General features: G+C 33.1%; 1 protein-coding gene across 2 annotated transcripts in view; it reads right to left on the bottom strand.

Annotated features, from left to right (window-relative positions):
• Window positions 1-6,141: 6,141 nt before the first annotated feature.
• Aduk (Another Drosophila Unc-51-like kinase) overlaps window positions 6,142-16,100 on the bottom strand; it is a 76,449-nt gene continuing 66,490 nt past the window's right edge. The window contains exon 10 of one of the 2 annotated variants that reach the window (XM_069839707.1): window positions 6,142-7,372. The gene's annotated coding sequence lies outside the window, so the exon portion shown is untranslated. The remainder of the gene's footprint in view (window positions 7,373-16,100) is intronic. The other variant, XM_069839710.1, reaches the window with a different exon arrangement.

The raw sequence follows: 16,100 nt of genomic DNA, 5'->3' as shown, positions 1-16,100 counted from the left end.
ATGAGTAATCTTGATATCAATAATCATTATTTCATTAGTTTCAATATATTAAATTTGTGCAGCTCTGTTTATAAATATAATATAGTATTCTTTTTTAATGTTTAAACATACTTTTTTGTGCGTATTTTAGTGTATAACTAAAAATTTCAGCGAAAGAAATAAGTATGATACCTTGATGTGCCTAAAATGCCTATTTTCATTAAAATAGAGCCTAATTTTACAAATTTTGTGCTTATTTTAGGCGCCTAAAACTGCAATTTTTAGTGCCTAAAAATCCGATGTCTAGTAATAACATTAAGTAATATTATTACTGTTCTGTTTCATAAAAGTAATATTTAATAATATTATTTACTACTGTAAACGCTCATATTATTACTAAAATAAATAATAATATTACTAAAGTGTTTCATAAAGCAGCAAAGATAATTAAATTTATTAATAATATTAACGTTAGTTCCATGACTGTATTTTAAGTAATAGTTTAATAATTTGTAAAAAGTAAATGCCAATGTAGGGTTAGATTTTGAAGATAAAACCATGAAACCATTTGAAATGGATAATTCTGACTCAAATAGTGATGAAGAGGGAGTGTTTGTCCGACGTCCAAGAAATTTTAGACAACGAATATCCTACAACCATATGCAAGAAAGTTACGAATATAATGAAATAGTTGACCTTTCAATTCGAGAACTTTTCGCAAAAAACTCTGTTCCTTCAAGTTATTTTCACGTCTTTTCCCCATTTTAAAAAGCATAAGAGACAAAATGAATGACTAACAAAGTCCCTCTCCATACTTACAAACTGTCATAGGCGCCAATGTAGGTGGACCAGGCTGAAATTGAAAACTATCTTATCTAATTGTAAAAGAGGAACAATTGGAAAGGATGAAACCTAAATTAAATTCAATTACAGTATAGAACTGTTAGAAAGTAATTACTGTATATTTTACATTATTTTATGTTATTTGAATGATTGAACTTAACGTTTTTCCCTCCTTTCTCGTCATTTTTTAAATTATAATAATTGTTCAGAAATATATGCCTATGGGACATCTACATCACAAAATACAGTAATATTAATATTTTCTGTACCTATTGAAATGTTTTTTCAGTGTATACTTGTGACAACCTGAATCTATATACTCTTCACTAATTAACATTGTGAAGATCTTGGTGAGCCAAAATCGTTTGCAGACATATATCAACAAGTAGATCTATTACAAAATATGTGGACTACTTTAAACCACCCCTATTGAGGGCATAAACTAAAATTAACTTACGAGATTTATAGGTACCGTATCCACAATTCCACATCACAATCTCTAATTAGAACATATGTATTTGCACTTTGTATAGTCAGGTAACTTCTTGAAAATACTACTTACAACATAATCAGCAATAAAAACCCATTAAGACAATTTCAGTATTTTTATTAATTTCGTCATAACATTAATCTTCTACAACATCCACACCTTCAAACTCAAACACTATATTTTCTAGGAACGACTTCACCGCGTAAGTACTTATGTCGTTATTGCATTACTTATTTATTTTTGGTAAAAGAGTAATTTTTATGTGTATTTATTTACGCTTGCACCAATAATTTTTAAGTCTTTTTATATAAGTACTTGCGCAGTATTCCGAATTATAACGGAACTTGAAATATCTTACATAAGACGCTTTGCAGGGTCCACTAACCCTGTCGTTAACACTGTCCTTAAGGCTGGTACAATATTGTCATCAAAAGTTTTCACTGCTTAATAGAGTTGAGCTTAAACGATATTTCCAAATATCTGTGACAACTGTGACTGTGACAATTAAATATCAGTGACTTTTATCTGTGATTTTGTCACACCGATATTTTATATCGGTAAGTAAGCACGATATGCAAGAATTACACCGATATTTTGTCACACCGATAAAAATTAACAGGAAATATTGAAGAGCAGTGCAATGTGAATACGAATTCTCTATACACGCCACACATCAGTGGTGTATATGGGAAAATGCAACAAATAAGTTATGTACATGTACCATTAACAAATAAATACTAAGCTAACTCAACAGAAACATGTAAAAAGTTAACCTCATATACCAAGAGGTTATATCGTAGTTGATTTTAGATATGGAATCAGTTGATAATTTTTAATGTAGTTGGGTATGGAGAAATTGAGGTTATGTGGTTATCCTAATCGTTTTAAAAATTGATCCTTTTTATTGTATATAGTATAATGGATAAATAATTATTTTAAGTCGTGCATTAACATTATAATATTGAGTCAGAATAAAAATTAACGAAACGTCAGTATTCGGAAAAACAATGGAAAATAATTACAAAACAAAACTGTTGTTCAGACAGAATTTAGACAAGATAAAGTATTGGTAACCAATGTGGTATTATTATTATTATTATTTAAATCGTGTAATCATTATATAATTTATAATAAGATGGTGAAACTAGCGCTGAAGTTGTTTCGACGAATTCGGATGTGAAAATCGTTGCATTTATAAGGATTTCTTTTTTGTGGAGAGACAGTTCCTCGGGTTAAACTAGCGGTGAGGTAGTTTAGGTGATTTCGGAATTTGATTTTTTGTGGAGATGCAGTTGGTCGTATATCCAAGGCATAACAAAGCCTAAACCAACCAAACCTGACCTGTCACAGATTCATATATGCAAGGTGTATAAGGGGAATACGAAGGAAACTACCTCAAGGTTAGTTTAGCGAAATAAGTTGCCCGTCATATTAGCCAGTTTTGTATCGTTCGGTTTTAATTGAGTGGAAAGTACTTACACATTAATATAAATTGACAGTAAGCTTAATATGAAAATGTGAAGATCTCGGGGGAATACATAAAATATTTATAAAACATATATACAGACTAAAATATGAAAACAAAATGTCAGATTCATGATTATATTATTATAATGCCGCTAATAACTTTGCAACACATCATCACTTTGAAAAAAATAATATTGAACAAAATATCACGAAAAAATAATCAAATACCACCGCCCGATTGCTGTTATTGTATCATACGCATGCGCAAACCCACGACGTAGAGGAGAAAATATCAGTCACAGACGTTGCTACGGTGACAGAGTACTGAATACGGAGATGATTTCGATAGCGATATTTTGTCACAGATATTTCTTGTCATCAGTCACAGGTTTATCTATGACAAAAAAATACCTGTGACAAAATATCGGTTTGTGAAATATCGGCCATCTCTACTGCTTAACATTTTCATATGGTACTTCTTTAGATAACGAGGTCCAAGTTTTACACACGCGCGCGCACACACACGCTTCTGTCACTGATACACTGTTTTTGGAATTGCAAACTTTACAACAGCAGAGACGTGAACAATTAGGAATGATAAATATCTGTTCACAATATTTTAGATTTATCATATTGTTTCTTTTACTCGTAAATCAACTGAATCAAATAACAGAAACAATAACTTCGAGTTGCAGTGATTTACAATCTTATCTGAAATGAATTGTCTCCCAAACCTTCACACATATTACGATTTACTCCGTTGTTGCTATTAAAGATAGTACTTCAAAACTTATTTCATTCAACAACTGTTAACAGAGAGAATAATATAAATAGCTGTAGAGTGCAGACCAACTTGGTTATGTTTGTCAGCCTTAACCTCAAATCATCTGGCTACTGTACGTATTTTATGACTCGTGCAAAACGTTTATGAAACAGAATTTAGTCGGTTAATAAAATTGTTTTCATGACTGCAATACTATTAATTAATATTATTACTGTGTTTATGAAACAGGCCTGCACTTGCTATAATTATATTTTCGTCTGCCTTTATAGCGGATAATCAGCGAATGTGAATGTTTTCTGACAATTTGCTGATGATTTGTACGTCGCTTCAAACAGCGAACGAACAACGAAGTTTTGCTTCATCATTCGTTCGTTGTTCGTTCGCTAAGTGTGTACGCACCTTAAGGCGAATGTCAGTAATCTATGGCGAATCCTCGCCCTCATCTTGCCAAATATCATTTCGCTATCATCAATCCCATCGACGCTAAATAACCTAGTAGTTGATATAGCGTCGTTAAATAACCAAATAATGATGATGATGATGATGATAATAATAATAATAATAATAATAATAATAATAATAATAAATATATCGTGGCCACAAACGTTTATCTTCTATGATATTCTGGACACTATACCGCCACGGATTGCGGAACAAGTAATTAACACTAGCCATTTCCTTGCACTAAAACACTATTAGCACGGAAGAAAGTTATAATGAAATGTGTTACTAACCTCAATATTGTGGAGAATACAGTCGGCAGCGGCTTTGAAACATTAGTGAAGATGCTCTGTCCTGGGATATTTCTTCTTTTTTATCTGCGAGATAACCAGAGAAATGGGCTCCTCTTTTTCCGTTAACGGGGAATGTTGGCCCTCACCTCCCTTCACACACATTTAATTTTGTTTGTATTTGTATCTGTTACAGGGTCAAGAAAGTTCTAGGAATGATTTACCGTCAAATGCACATATCCTTCCTCCTGCAGGCAACCGTATGCTAGTGTTCATGTTCTGTTTAATAATTCCATTACTAATAAAATAATCATTACTATTTCCCGAACCCATAAAGCACTGACAAAATTTATTCCGACACGCACCACAGAAGCACAGTCTAGTATATACAGTCACGAAGCTCAATACGTAGTAAATATGCATCTATAGATAGTTGCTAACCACTAGGATCGCGACTATCGCCTCATCACAGACAATGCGAAATAGTACATGCACAGTTTATTGTTCCTACTACCCTCACAACTCAAGCTTCGTGACTGTATATACTAGACTGTGACAGAAGTCACTACCTACTACTTGATTCCATTTCTCATTCTGTAATGTGTTACTATAAAAAAAAACCTGTTCTTTTTTTAAAAAAAAATGGGACATGGCAGTAGCGTTGTGATCGGAAAAACACCTGAATGTCACATAGCGTGGTAGGCCTGTTGCTATGGTAACAACGGTTTAGTTGCCAAAGTTAAGGCTCATTCACAATGAAAATTAAACATAACGTAAACATTAACATAAGCACATAAACATATGCCACAAACTTAAGTAGCCAAGGCCCATTCACAATGAAAATTAAACTTAACGTAAACATAACACGTGTGTGGAAACAAACATACCGAATCAACAAAACTACAGAATCTATTACATAAAAATGGAGAATTGCACAATGACTGACGATGTAGCTATTCAATTTATGTTTCTAATAACTACAATGGCATCAGTATATGGCTTTCAGTACTTGAAATCAAAGAAACAGAGATGTAAAATAATCAACTTTTCGTCATATGATTCCATGTTGCGCGCCTAGCTATCATCACGGCCAATAGATCAAAATATTGCCTGTATGCAAAGCCCATGAGATGTTGACTGGAGCACGCTTGACGAGCAGCGAAAATTCATTCTGAAGTGGTTTATGAGGTTTGATAATGCCAGTTTACTAGTCCTGCCCCCTCCCCTCACCAATATTTCAAAACAGTTGGTGCCAATGGATGGATTTCTTTATCAGTGGGAATTGTATTGTTGAATCTTGTCCAATAAACTATTGAGTATGATTTTGATTGACTCATTGATAAGGCGATTTTTGGCGAAATAAAATTTTTAATTTCGATGCTATACATGTTTTTATTTTGGTGGATATTTCATTAAAGAAATACCCATTTTAATGTATATTTCTCATTATCAAATTTTATTTAAGATGCCTCTTTGCTTAAAATTTTACGCACATACAACATTCCCAACATTCAAATACAAAACACATACCTAGCATAGTTTCAACATCACTGCACGAAAGGTTGTGCGACAGTCAATAAGTACTGTACATATCTGATGTATGCAGCTTGTAAAATGAGAATTCAAACACAGAGAAAGGCAGAAGATATGAACACTACCAAGTAGCAGAAAATTAACTATCATAGCAGCCCGTGACAGGCAAGCATTTCTGAATGGAAGTTTAAAACAAAGCATCTGGAAAGGGGGCAAAAAGAGAAATGAAGATTAAAACCGAACTGAATCACCTTTTGGGGTTTATTTAGTCTTTTTAGCGGTAAAGGAGTCTTATTTCGTGCCATCATTTCACTTGATTATAATTCAAGTCCATTGTTTGGTCACATTTCACACAAGTTAGATAAGCAGTGACTATGTGTTTAAGCCTGTGAACAAGACTGGTGCATTTACATATTTTCGTGTCTCTTCTGTATCATGTACCATGGGGGTACAGTCTGTTTGCACAATAACTTGTATACAATTATAAACAATAATTTCAGTCGGTATATTATTACAAGTTTATACAATTATTACAACAAATAAAAAGCTCGAAGAAAATTACATAACAAATCCAAAGCTTAAAATTAAATGTAAAATAATCAGGAAACTCTATTCAAATGTAAATTACTTAAAACCAAATTATACAATATTTATTTATTTACTAGCCATACCGATGTGCTGCGCTGCACTTGTTACCAGAAATATTCAGGGTAGAGTTTTATTATTAGTGAAAGGATGAATCGTTCATGTTCTGTGGACAAAAATAAATTAATAGGGGGGAAAGGTACAATATTGGCAGGGTTAAGGATGATATTTTAGTCAATTAAAAATTGAGTAGATATTTTAGGTTTAATCGTAAAAATGAAATTTCTATTGGACAAAGGAATATTTTTACATATATTCACATATATCCAGTTACATTTTAAAATGAAATAATATTTTTGCATGTGAAAAAAATAAGTTCTGAAAAATACAATTCTTGGTAGATTTGTTACAATATTTGGTAGTTATTGATAAAGTTCTTGGCATACTCGTTTTATCAACAGTTTATATCAAAATTGAAGTCAACAAAGGTTCCAATTATTCACCGTCATTTTCAATATTTAAAAACAAGTCTTCAGTATCACTTTCATCAACACTGTAACACAGATGACAAAGGAAATCATCGCAGTCTGTATTATCAGGAATATGTTGTTGATGATTTTTAGGTACACATTTCTCGTCAAATAACTTATTGCACAGTGAACATTGTAGGCTTCCATTTTCAGTTTTAATATTACAAACATAACACATAACACATGCCTTGTTTGAAAGACGACATTTCAGTTAGGCCTACATCAGTACCCTTACCCACTTTAGTAATTCGCTCTTTTTTTTTCTTCTTAGGCATCTCGTTTGTATTTCGAGTTCTTTCTTCTCTTGTTCTTGATGACAAAATAAAATATAATAAAGCAGGGGCAAATCTCAGAAGAAGTATTCTTGCAGCCAAAAGAACAAGCTGGCAGCAATTTTTTGGGTCCTTAAATCCAAATACTCCATCTACAACTATATGGAAAAGATTTAGAGCCATAGAAGGCAAGAGTTATGAACACATCACTCACCTTAAAGATAGTAATCAAACAATAACAACAGAAAATGCTAAAAAGGCAGAACTCTTAATTCACAATATACCCAAAGGCTAAGTAATAATTCACCATGGTCTAAATATATGAACAAAGAAGAACAATATCTTACAAGTAATTTTCAACTCATTTTTCATCATAATGATGTAACAGACAATGCTTTTACCACTGAAGAAATAAACTTGGTAATATCAGAGCTAAACAATTCTGCTATAGAGAGGATGAAATCCATAACAGCATGTTATTAAATTCCTCTGATAAAATTAGGCAAGAAATTCTCCATCTCTTCAATAATATTTGGAAAACAGGCTTTTATCCTAAAACTTAGAAAAATGCAATTGTAATTCCTATTCTCAAAACAGGTAAAGACAAATTGGACCCTAAATCAGTGGTCCCCAACTCAGAGCACTCTGTCGTAATCAAGCCTTGCCCACTCGCCCTTTCGGCAAGGGAAAGTCGTAACAGGGCAGATAGAGACGTTCAGCGGCGGGACCACAATTTGAATTTACTGCATAGGTTTATGATTGTTTTCTGATGATAAAAGATACGGGCTAAATAGAAATAACTAAATAAACTATATTAAGCAATTTGAAAAACATTGTACCCTATTTTCAACAAAGCTAGAAGTTAATAAATTTATAATTACTTTCAGAAATGTAATACACATTTCATGTTAATTATTCAGGTAATGCATGACAATTACTGTAAATGTGTAAACTGCTTCTGTTAGGGGAAATGTTGAACAAAACATATAAAAACCCTAGGAATAGTAATGCAGAAATTAACTCCATTCAATTCACTCAACACTGGCATTAGCACTGATTTTTCGGGATTTGTTTAATTCTCTTTTCCCTCAGCAATTTCTCAACGTTTGGAACTATTGTTTGTATAGTGCATAATGTTACAGCACATTTTAAGTTGTGATCCGATACTTGGTTTCCATGATATGGCTTGTTTATCTTCATCATAGGAAAAAATTACTGTTTGCACAGATAACTTATGTGAATCTGAAAATGCATGTTTGTACAATCATGTAAATCTAACACATAGAAAGTTCATATAAAATTCAGATAACTTCTTTTGTTTTGATATTTGTCCTTCAATTCACTATCGTAAAGTAAATCAATAAGTTCCAATTACAAATAATAATCGATAATCAAATTGAAAATTTTCCTAGTCTTTAAATCTCGAATCAAATTCCTGGCGCAGATCGCATGATGTGTGAATATATTCTTCGAAGTCCAAAGTCTTAATAAACTAGTATGCCTACATCGTTGTTAATTAAAAAAATGTGCTGTAACTTATCCTTCTAGTTAAGCTAACGTTCCACATTTAGAGGTGGTTTCATATTAAACACCTTCACTCTGTCATATAACTGTGTAATAATCTTGTTGTTACCTTGTAGAAAACAATTTAAAGCATTCAGATAATTCCATTAAGAAGGCAAATTCACAAATCAATTTTTTCATTTTTCACTTATGAATGATACAGGCTTTTCTTCTTTCTCCGTGAACGATGATGTTTCCTCCCTCAGTTCAAAGAACCTATCCAATAATTTGGCACGACTTAGTCACCACACTTTACTATAATATGACAGATCGCCATATTCACTATTGTATTCGTCAAGAAAGACTTAAATTGACGATGAGTGAGACCTTTCAATCTAATTGTGTTTGTGGTTTTTCCAACTGGGCTACTTTCATAACACCATTTTTTATTTGTTTTGCACATGAATTCTGTTGGTGTATAATACAGTGAACAGAAATAACTTCATGGAATAAATTAACACTTTTCACTTCGTCCCTTAGACTCCTTATTACACCTGTTTTACTTCCAACCATGGAAGGAGCACCATTGGTTGCCAAGGATACAAGTTTATTCCAAGGAAGTCCAAAATAATTTCTACAGCCTCTACATGAAAATATCGGAACCAGCAGTAGTATCCTTTATGAGAACAATATATAAAAGCTCTCCTTAATCTGAAGGTTTTCAATAACGCCTCTTACAAGAATCACCAGTTGGGGATTATCGCTTACATAAGTATTTTCATCTACTGCTAAAGAATAGCAAATGAAAAACTGACAAATAATTACTAGTTGCACCTGAACGTCCTCGGCTATACCTTGGATGCGACACATCATGGTGGAAGGAAACAAGCTGATAGATTCAAACTCCTACACTTGTTGTGAGAAAAGTCCTTCAGTTGTAATTAAACATTCTTCAAATTTTCAATCTTTAAAAGGTTTCTACCAATATTATCTTACTATTAAAAGTGAAATTTTATAACTGAGTTGCATAGCTGATTCACTAGTATTGTTATCTTAAACAACTTCTAGCTCATTTTCCTTCAATTGTTGAATTAATGCTGCACGCTCTTCACTTTCATATCTGCCATATTCGTTATTGTGAGTTGTATAATGTATCTGTAAGTTGTATTTCTTCAGTTTGGTCTACGTTTTGAAGTGTTTTCTCCTCCTCACATCTCTTGTTTGAATGGATGGCAAGAACTGCCTCTGTTCACTACAACGCAACGGCACAAACCGGTCCTCTGCCCATTACAGTAAGCACGCATCAGCCAAGCACTGCCCTCGCCCGTTCATACGTGAGTTGATGATCACTGCCCTAAATCATATAGATAGACCAATATCTTTAACATCCTGCATTTCTAAATTACTGGAACGCATTGTTCACAGAAGATTAATCTGGAGAATTGCAACTTTCAATCTTTTAAGCCCATATCAGTTTGGCTTTAGACCATCATGTGGCACAACTGAAGCTCTATTATATTTTGCTCAAGAAATTTATAAAGGTTTCACAGGATAAGAAGATCACATTAGCTGTAATGACTTTGAAGCCGCTTTTGATAATACTCCACACAGATCCATTTTATTACAATCTATGAAACTTGGTATCAAAGGCAGAATGCTAAGATTTCTACATTATTTTCTTAATGAAAGAACAATTCAAACCTCAGTAAATAATCATTTATCTTTATCCAAAAAAATTACAAGTGGTATACCTCAAGATTCTGTTTTAAGCCCAAATTTATTTAATATAATGTTACATGAGGTAAAAATAAGTATCTATGCAGATGATGTTACAAAATGGGCTACGAACAATGATCCAAATGAATCATTAAGAGTTATACAAACAGCTGTAAATAATATCAGTAATTGGGCATCCAAGTGGAATCTATCTATCTCACAATCAAAAACTGAATATATTGTCTTCACAAGAAGATATAGCTTAAAAAACTATAAACCTCACATTTATTTGAATAATCAAGAAATTCAGTACAATCCAACTCCTAAGATCCTAGGATTCATTTCTGATGAAAAACTTTTATGGAAAAAACATTTAACCAAGGAATGGAGATCAGATATCACGACAATGCGTCTGTTTTATAACACTTATATTCAACAAAATTGACCTATGGATGTGAAATATGGGGAGGAGCATCAGCAACTCATCTACAAAAAAATCTGTTCTTCAAAACTCAGCCTGAAGATTATGCCTAGGAGTACCAAAAACCACATCAACTGTTGCCCTAGAAATTGAATGTAGTATTCAACCAATCAGACACTATGTATTACAAAAGGATCTAAAAGTACATTTAAAATTGCAAGCCTCGTCCAGATCTCAGATGTTCTTCAAACTGTCAGATAATATCCTGTGTAATTTCTATAAAATAAAGAAGAAATACCAGTCTATATCACCGACACACTCATTGCTAAAACTCCAGTTGTGAACGAAATTCCTCCATGGAAGTGGGTGATTCCAGAACATAGCATACAAATTCCAGGAAATCATTCCAAAAATGAACCTCCATACATTCTTAAGTTAGATGCCATGGAACTACTCTGCAGCACATATAAGGATCATCTTCAAATTTATACAGATGTATCTCTAAACCCTGATGATGAGAGATCAGGAGCAGGGTATTATATTCCAAAATATCAAGAAAGTTATTTCATACCATGTTCATCCTCCTCCAGTCTTGATACTGAATTGCTAGCTATTGATGCTGCTCTTTTGTGAGTTACTCAAATTTCTGAAAAATCTATCTGCATACTTACCAACTCCAAGGGGCCTATATTTAATATAATTAAATATGTACCAAACCTATACGCACATAGAATTATTCCAATTCAGAAACAACTAAGCAAACTAAAAAAACTCCAAAAGGAAATAACATTTCAATGAATACCTAGTCATTGTGGTATACCTGGAAACGAGAAAGTCGATAATATTGCAAAACAGACAACATATTTGCAACCAAGACCTCTTCAAGTGATATCTCTATCCAGTGCTTTTGCTTATGGATCAACAATTGGTTCTCTTCTAACAAAGGAAAAATTTTACATCTGTATAAAAGAAACCAAATGACCTGGAAATGTACAAAAACTTGCCCAGACATGTTCAAACAATTTTAACAAGAGCCAGAACAGGTCACATTGTCACACAATTGTACCTACACCGATTTCACATTTCTGATAATCCTATTTGTCTGTGGTGATGATGAAGATGATGATGGTCATGATGAAGATCTGGAACACATTTTTCTATATTGTCCATTCATAAACAACAAAAGAAGTAAATTAAAATCATCAGTACCAGTTGCAGAAGCCCTGCAGTGTATATTGACTACACCTCACTTCTGGCTACTAGCAACAGGCATCTATAATGAACCCGATCAAAATATCCCTCTTTTCTCGTGAAAAACAACTGAATAGACTACAGTGGACTATAATGGACTTTTACGTTGTCAGCAAACAGCTGGATACATTAAGAAGATTGATTGATTCTCTTGTTCTACCTGTTTTTGTGCTCTTTATCTGCCTGAATATTTTTCCAAATTTTGCTTGTTAAAACAAATGACTGGTGTTTTCCCTTTCTTTTCGGGGATTCTGGCCAGTACAAAATATCACTCAGTTCCATATTTCTTGTTCCTTCACCGTTTTATTTTAGTGTTTCGGTACTCATAGATTCTGGAATTATCACCCTTTTTGCTGATAAGTTAGAGTTGATTCTCTCTTCAGTTCCTAAAATTGGTGTGATTGTATATTGTGATGATCTTAGCTGCCCCTGAGAATTCTGGATAACACGATTTTTCTGGAGACAATTCAATTTTTTAAAAGACATTTGTTTTCCTTGTTCTTCACTAGTCGTCTCGTCTTCTTCCTGGGGTAGAGTACGGTATCAGCTGTTTGTTCATTATCAAATGGAGGTCTATCTATAGTTTCACAGTCTGAATTAATTAGCTCAATTACAGAATTAACACAGTGCTTTGTCTTTTCATTATCTTTGTGCTGCACACCTTTATGAAACATTTCGTTCCACATCCTGAAGAGAATATAAAATTCATTACTGTGATCTACTTCAGTCTCACTCTTAATGTCTGAATTTTTCTATTAATTCTTCATCCACCAGTAATTTTAAATGTTCATAATCTAATATAATTCACTGCATGGTTGAGCTGATGTCTCATTTATTTCTTTGCTGCCAAAATACTTTGAGTAACCAATGGAATCATGATACCAATGAAATATCCCACATGCTCTGAAACCATTTCTGAGTGTTTTACCTTTAACGTACTTCTCTAGGACTGCTTCTAAGATGGGATAGAAATGTTCCTTTTTCAGGTCTTCATGAGGATGATCTTTGCGCCAATTAAGTACTCCTTTCCTCCAGCCTTCTTTTATGGGTCTAAATGCTGCTACATAGGCTGGTTGAAGAATTCGCGTTGCGTTGGAATACAACAGGATTAATACAACACCAAGTTCTGTGCAGAGTTGACTAATTTGGCATGACATGTGGCTTTTATGCCCATCTACAAATAAAATTACAGGTGTTTGGTTGTTTTTCTCTTTTAGAAATGGCACAAACACATTTGTTTTCACTTTATTGTGTTAGTCTGAGACGGCACTGATATAAAAAGCATTGTTATTTTAAAACTCATATACCTCTTTAAATATCAGTATAATCAAAATTGTGCATAGAATAAAACTTGTCGGAAACATTTTTTTAAGAAACTTTTGCAATGTAGTATTTTTTCAAAAAGTTAATAATAAGTGTTAACTTGTGGGGTAGCATTTCAATGAACTAAATTTCATTCACACACAATAATATTGAAGACACGTGCACATTAAGAACTGTTACAATTCACACATAATAATATTAAAGACATCTGCACAACAATAATGTTACAGATATTTGCACATTAAGAGCTGTCGTTAACGTACTGTAACTTAAACACAAGCTGATTGACAAAGCTGACACTGCACGTACTATGGCCTTGAGCAAATGGTAGATAATGGACCAAAAATGCTAGGAGTTCGTCGGTCAGCAGCTGTAACTGCTTCAGTGCTTAGGGCTGGCCAATAGCTGACTGGGATTCTCTGTGCTACTGGAAATGAAAAATATCACTCCAATCACTTCCGATCACGAGTGTTTGCTCATACGGTGGTAAACTCTTTAATTTATATTTCTGTTTTATTTAAATATTTGACATGTTCATTCTTGTTTTATTTATTTTTTTATGTATCTTTGTTTCTATTATATGTAATAAGTATTTTTGTGCGAGATCGTGCGTATCTGCTTGCTATCTGCACAAAACCAATACGAGGTAAGTGTGAAATACCACATTCAGTATTCCCAACCTAACACACATAACAATTTCCCTCTTCTTACCGCTTAAGCGCCATATTCATTTTACTGCTTTAGGCTTTTAACATATTACTTTTAGAGACGTTTAACATAGTAATACTTATAAATTGGAAACTTACCACTGCAATTTCACCTAAATTGCACTGTTAATTATTGTTTTTAAATATTTGCAAAAATTAAGTAAACTCTACAACACCACAAAAGTTACTGCATTTGTAATGCAAGTAACATTAAGGAAGCCGTGAGAAAATCAACAAGATTCCAGATGCCGATATTATTACTGCAATATGTTATATAAATAATATTGTTAAAATATTAAAATGAAAAATAAATCATTACATAACCTTACCGTTTGTTTTAAGTTCGCATTTATAGATTGGGGGAAAAAAAAGACAGACGTATATCACGGCCTGCTGGAATATAGTAAACACAGAAAACATTTTATAGCAACAATGTTGAAGATAGATATTTTAGTTTTTAAAAGTTGCCGTCATTGAACAGAAACCAAGATGGAGATTTCATTGCAACTAATTAGAAATTCCTCTTTCAGGTATGTATAAACGATCTTCGCACAAAATAATGTACGATACACGAGCGGTATGTTTGTTTTCATGTTCTCAGAAATTAAAAAAGCTCAACTACGTTTCGCTTTTTCAATCTTTTCCTCGAACATGAAAACATCAACATACCACTCTTGTAATGCATATTATTATTGAGGTTTTTTTTATTGCAAAAATTGTAGCAGTAGTAGTAGTAATAATAATAATAATAATAAAAAAATTGTAATAATAGTTTACCACAAGAGGTGCATACATGGACAAAGTAACAAGAAAATGTTGTTGTTTTCTAATGACAGGCGTTTGACAATAAAGTCATTTGACCTCTTGCACTCCAATATTTTTCAAAGATATTATCATGACTAGCCACTGAAGCACAGATTTTGAGGTGTTCCGAATCCATTTCTTGGTTTGAGTTGCACAATGGGCAGTTAGGGGACTGATATATTCCAATTCTATGCAGGTGTTTGGCCAAACAATCATGGCCTGTTGCCAATCTAAATGCAGCTACAGACGATTTTCGTGGTAAATCGGGAATTAACTGTGGATTTTGATGCAGAGAGTTCCATTTTTTCCCTTGGGATTGAGTTATCAAATTTTGTTTGTTGAAGTCTAAGTATGTAGATTTAATAAATCTCTTCACAGAGTAATATGTAGATTTAGTAACAGGTCTGTAAGTAGCAGTGCTGCCCTTCTTTGCTAAAGCATCCGCATTCTCGTTTCCCAGGATTCCACAATGGGATGGTATCCATTGGAATACAATTCTTTTATTGAGTGATAATAATTGAGAGAGCATTTTAGTTATTTCTGCTGTTTGAGATGAAGGTGTGTGTTTAGAGACGATTGATAGAATAGCTGCTTTGGAGTCTGACAATACAACTGCATTCCTAAATTTATTGATGTGGCATAGAAGATTCCTGAGACATTCACTTATTGCAATGATTTCACCATCAAAACTTGTTGTTCCATATCCAAGAGATCTATAAAGTGAGAAGAGACAGCACATAACACCTGCACCGGCACCTTGTTCTCTGGAGATCAAGGATCCGTCAGTGTATAAATGAAGCCAGTTTTGTGGAGGGTACCTAATATTAATTGTCTCTAAAGACAATTGTTTCAGCATTTCAGTGTTTACTTCTGATTTCAGTATTTCTTCTGTTAAATTTAGATTATATTCTATATTTAATAGAGTTAATACTATCAATTTGATATATATTTCTTACAATACCAGTACCAAAACAATTTCGCATTATACACACAATAAGAAAGTAACACTGCATATTATACATGACATAAAATTAATTAAATTCATTTTTTTAAATAAAATTAGAATATCTTTGAATGTTCATATATTTCTCGAAATAAAATATGCATCTAATATCTAGTGTTGGTTCAATATTCCACAAGAGTGAGGATGAAGCAGATGGT

Source organism: Periplaneta americana, chromosome 11 (assembly GCF_040183065.1).
Source record: "Periplaneta americana isolate PAMFEO1 chromosome 11, P.americana_PAMFEO1_priV1, whole genome shotgun sequence".
Classification (NCBI taxonomy): Eukaryota; Metazoa; Arthropoda; class Insecta; order Blattodea; family Blattidae; genus Periplaneta; species Periplaneta americana.
Note: the sequence above shows the minus strand (reverse complement) of the source record. Positions and strands in the feature narration are given on the sequence as shown.